The following is a 5,948-nucleotide window of genomic DNA, read 5'->3' on the forward strand; positions in this document are numbered from 1 at the left end:
TTCCTTTGCTAAGGCAATGGCACCCGTGTTGTCACAGAACAAGGTTATTGGATTCACTGCGCTTGGCACCACTCCAAGATCCGTCATGAACTGCTTCATCCAGACACCCTCCTTAGCCGCCTCCGAGGCAGCCATGTACTCCGCTTCACATGTAGAATCAGCTACGACGCTTTGCTTGGAACTGCACCAGCTTACCGCACCCCCATTAAGAATAAATACGTATCCGGTCTGCGACTTAGAGTTGTACGGATCTGTGTCAAAGCTTGCATCGACGTAACCCTTTACGACGAGCTCTTCGTCACCTCCATACACGAGAAGCATCTCCTTAGTCCTTTTCAGGTACTTCAGGATATTCTTGACCGCCATCCAGTGATCCACTCCTGGATTACTCTGGAACCTGCCTGCCATACTTATGGCTAGGCTAACATCTGGTCTAGTGCGCAACATTGCATACATGATAGATCCTATGGTTGAAGCATAGGGGACGGTGCTCATATGCTCTCTATCTTTATCAGTTGCTGGGCACTGAGTCTTACTCAATCTCGTACCTTGTAAAACTGGCAAGAACCCTTTCTTGGACCGCTCCATTTTGAACCTCTTTAAAACTTTATCAAGGTATGTGCTTTGTGAAAGTCCTATCAGGCGTTTCGATCTATCCCTATAGATCTTAATGCCTAGAATGTAAGCAGCTTCTCCTAGGTCCTTCATAGAGAAACTTTTATTCAAGTAATCCTTTATGCTCTCCAAAAACTCTACGTTGTTTCCAATCAGCAATATGTCATCCACATATAATATTAGAAACGCCACAGAGCTCCCACTCACTTTCTTGTAAATACAAGATTCTCCAACCACTTGTATAAACCCAAATGCTTTGATCACCTCATCAAAGCGTTTGTTCCAACTCCGAGATGCTTGCACCAGTCCATAAATGGATCGCTGGAGCTTGCACACCTTGTTAGCATTCTTAGGATCGACAAAACCTTCGGGTTGCATCATATACAACTCTTCCTTAAGGAAACCGTTAAGGAATGCCGTTTTGACATCCATCTGCCAGATTTCATAATCGAAAAATGCAGCTATTGCTAACATGATTCTGACGGACTTAAACATCGCTACGGGTGAGAATGTCTCATCGTACTCAACTCCTTGAACTTGTGAAAAACCCTTTGCCACAAGTCGAGCTTTATAAATGGTCACATTGCCGTCAGCATCCGTCTTCTTCTTAAAGATCCATTTGTTCTGAATAGCCTTGCGGCCCTCAGGTAGTACTTCCAAAGTCCACACTTTGTTTTCATACATGGATCCTATCTCGGACTTCATGGCCTCCACCCATTTGTTGGAATCTGGGCCCACCATTGCTTCTTCATAATTTGCAGGTTCATTGTTGTCTAACAACATGATTGACAAAACGGGATTACCGTACCACTCTGGAGCAGCACGTGGTCTCGTCGACCTGCGTGGTTCGATAGGAACTTGAACCGGAGTTTCATGATCATCATCATTAACTTCCTCCTCAACCGGTGTCGCAACGACAGGGGTTTCCCCTTGCCCTGCGCCACCATCCAGAGGGATGAGAGGTTCGACAACCTCATCAAGTTCTATCTTCCTCCCACTCAATTCTCTCGAGAGAAACTCCTTCTCGAGAAAAGCTCCGTTCTTAGCAACAAACACTTTGCCCTCGGATTTGAGATAGAAGGTGTACCCAACTGTCTCTTTTGGGTAACCTATGAAGATGCACTTTTACGCTTTCGGTTCCAGCTTTTCAGGCTGAAGCTTTTTGACATAAGCATCACATCCCCAAACTTTAAGAAACGACAACTTTGGCCTTTTGCCATACCACAGTTCGTATGGTGTCGTCTCAACGGATTTTGATGGTGCCCTATTTAAAGTGAATGCAGCTGTGTCTAATGCATAACCCCAAAACGATAACGGCAACTCGGTAAGAAACATCATAGATCGCACAATCTCTAATAAAGTACGATTACGACGTTCGGACACACCATTATGCTGTGGTGTTCCAGGCGGTGTCAACTGTGAAACAATTCCACATTGTCTTAAGTGAGCACCAAACTCGAAACTCAGATATTCACCCCCACGATCAGACCGTAGGAACTTGATCTTCTTGTTACGATGATTTTCAACTTCACTCTGAAATTGCTTGAACTTTTCAAATGTTTCAGACTTGTGCTTCATTAAGTAGACATAACCATATCTACTCAAATCGTCAGTGAAGGTGAGAAAATAACGATATCCGCCGCGTGCCTCCACGCTCATCGGACCGCACACATCGGTATGTATGATTTCCAATAAGTCACTGGCACGCTCCATTGTTCCGGAGAACGGAGTTTTAGTCATCTTGCCCATGAGGCATGGTTCGCACGTATCAAGTGAATCAAAGTCAAGTGACTCCAAAAGTCCATCGGTATGGAGTTTCTTCATGCGCTTTACACCAATATGACCTAGGCGGCAGTGCCACAAAAACATGGCGCTATCATTGGTAACTCTAACTCTTTTGGTCTCAATGTTATGTATATGTGTATCACTATCAAGATTCCATATGAACAATCCTCTCACATTGGGTGCATGACCATCAAAGATGTTACTCATAGAAATAGAACAACCATTATTCTCTGACTTAAAAGAGTAACCGTCTCGCAATAAACAAGATCCAGATATAATGTTCATGCTCAACGCAGGCACTAAATAACAATTATTCAAGTTCATAACTAATCCCGATGGTAACTGAAGTGAAACTGTGCCGACGGCGATTGCATCAACCTTGGAACCATTTCCTACGCGCATCGTCACTTCATCTTTCGCCAGCCTTCGCCTATTCCGCAGTTCCTGTTTCGAGTTGCAAATATAAGCAACAGAACCGGTATCGAATACCCAGGCACTACTACGAGAGCTGGTTAAGTACACATCAATAACATGTATATCAAATATACCTGATTTTTCTTTGGCCGCCTTCTTATCAGCCAGATACTTGGGGCAGTTGCGCTTCCAGTGACCCATACCCTTGCAATAGTAGCACTCTGTTTCAGGCTTAGATCCAGCTTTGGGTTTCTTCGTCGAATTGGCAACAGGCTTGCCGCTCTTCTTTGAATTACCCTTCTTGCCTTTGCTGTTTCTCTTGAAACTAGTGGTCTTATTCACCATCAACACTTGATGCTCTTTACGGAGTTCAGACTCTGCGACTTTCAGCATCGCAGACAACTCGCCGGGTGACTTGTTCATCCCTTGCATGTTGTAGTTCAACACAAAGCCCTTATAGCTTGGCGGCAGTGATTGAAGAATTATGTCAGTGATAGCCTCTTGCGGGAGTTCAATCCCCAGCTCAGCTAGACGGTTTGAGTACCCAGACATTTTGAGCACATGTTCACTGACAGAAGAATTCTCCTCCATCTTCCAAGCATAGAATTTATCGAGGGTCTCATACCTCTCGATCCGGGCGTTCTTCTGAAAGATAAACTTCAACTCCTGGAACATCTCATATGCTCCATGACGCTCAAAGCGACGTTGAAGTCCCGGTTCTAAGCCATACAAGACTGCAAATTGAACTACTAAGTAGTCCTCCTTACGTGTTAACCAAGCATTCTTAGCATCCTGGTCAGCCGTAGCGGGTGGTTCATCTCCTAGCGCAGCATTAAGGACATAATCCTTCTTCCCAGCTTGTAGGATCAACTTAAGATTACGAGCCCAGTCTACAAAGTTGCTTCAATCATCTTTCAACTTAGCTTTCTCTAGGAACGTATTAAAATTCAGGGTGACTGTCGCGTGAGCCATGATCTACAACACAAATATATTCAAAGTGGACTTAGACTATGTTCAATATAATTAGAGTTTAACTTAATCAAATTACTTGCTAAACTCCCACTCAAAAAGTACATCTCTCTAGTCATTTGAGTGGTTCATGACCCACTTACACTAGCTCAAGTCCGATCATCACGTGAGTTGAGTATAGTTTCAGTGGTAAGCATCCCTATGCTAATCATATCAACTATATGATTCATGATCGACCTTTCGGTCTCATGTGTTCCGAGGCCATGTCTGCACATGCTAGGCTCGTCAAGCTTAACCCGAGTGTTCTGCGTGTGCAACTGTTATGCACCTGTTGTATGTGAACGTTGAGTCTATCACACCCGATAATCACGTGGTGTCTTGAAACGACGAACTGTAGCAACGGTGCACAGTCGGGGAGAACACAATTTTGTCTTGAAATTTTAGTGAGAGATCACCTCATAATGCTACCGTCGTTCTAAGCAAAATAAGGTGCATAAAAGGATTAACATCACATGCAATTCATAAGTGACATGATATGGCCATCATCTCGTGCTCCTTGATCTCCATCACCAAAGCACCGGCACGATCTTCTTGTCACCGGCGCCACACCATGATCTCCATCAACGTGTCGCCATCGGGGTGGTCGTGCTACTCATGCTATTACTACTAAAGATAAATCCTAGCAAAATAGTAAACGCATCTGCAAGCACAAACATTACTTTAAAGACAACCCTATGGCTCCTGCCGGTTGCCGTACCATCGATGTGCAAGTCGATATTACCTATTACAACATGATCATCTCATACATCCAATATATCACATCACATCGTTGGCCATATCATATCACAAGCATACCCTGCAAAAACAAGTTAGACGTCCTCTAATTTTGTTGTTGCATGTTTTACGTGGTGACCATGGGTATCTAGTAGGATCGCATCTTACTTACGCAAACACCACAACGGAGATATATGAATTTCTATTTAACCTTATCCAAGGACCTCCCCGGTCAAATCCGATTCAACTAAAGTTTGAGAAACCGACACTTGCCAGTCATCTTTGAGCAACGGGGTTACTCGTAGCGATGAAACCAGTCTCTCGTAAGCGTACGAGTAATGTCGGTCGAAGCCGCTTCAATGCAACAATACCACAGAATCAAGAAAAGACTAAGGGGCAGCAAAACGCACATCACCGCCCACAAAAACTTTTGTGTTCTACTCGAGAAGACATCTACGCATGAACCTAGCTCTGATACCACTATTGGGGAACGTCGTATGGGAAACAAAAAATTTCCTACGCGCACGAAGACCTATCATGGTGATGTTCATCTACGAGAGGGGATTTCTGATCTACGTACCCTTGTAGATCGCACAGCAGAAGCATTAGTGAACGTGGTTGATGTAGTGGAACGTCCTCACGTCCCTCGATCCGCCCCGCGAACTGTCCCGCGATCCGTCCCACGATCTAGTGCCGAACGGACGGCACCTCTGCGTTCAGCACACGTACAGCTCGACGATGATCTCGGCCTTCTCGATCTAGCAAGAGAGACGGAGAGGTAGATGAGTTCTCCGGCAACGTGACGGCGCTCCGGAGGTTGGTGTTGGTCTGATCTCGGCAGGGCTCCACCCGAGCTCCGCAGAAACGTGATCTAGAGGTAAAACCGTGGAGGTATGTGGTCGGGCTTCCCTTGAAAAGTTGTCTCAAATCAGCCCTAATTGCTCCATATATATAGGAGGAGGGAGGGGAGGCTTGCCTTGAGGCTCAAGGAGCCCCAAGGGCTGCGCACCAAGGGGAGGAGGAGTCCTCCTCCAATCCTAGTCCAACTAGGATTGGAAAGTGGAGTCCTTCTCTCCTTTCCCACCTCTTTTTTTTCTTCTTTTCTCTTTGATTTTTCTATCCTTGGCGCATAGGGCCCTCTTGGGCTGTCCCACCAGCCCACCAAGGGCTGGTGCGCCACCCCCAAGGCCTATGGGCTTCCCCGGGGTGGGTCCCCCCCCCCCCGGTGAACACCCGGAACCCATTCGTCATTCCCGGTAACTCCGAAAACCTTTTGGTAATCAAATGAGGTCCTCCTATATATCAATCTTCGTTTCCGGACCATTCTGGAAACCCTCGTGACGTCCGTGATCTCATCCGGGACTCCGAACAACATTCGGTAACCAACCATA

Source organism: Hordeum vulgare, chromosome 6H (assembly GCF_904849725.1).
Source record: "Hordeum vulgare subsp. vulgare chromosome 6H, MorexV3_pseudomolecules_assembly, whole genome shotgun sequence".
In the NCBI taxonomy this organism is placed as follows: domain Eukaryota; kingdom Viridiplantae; phylum Streptophyta; class Magnoliopsida; order Poales; family Poaceae; genus Hordeum; species Hordeum vulgare.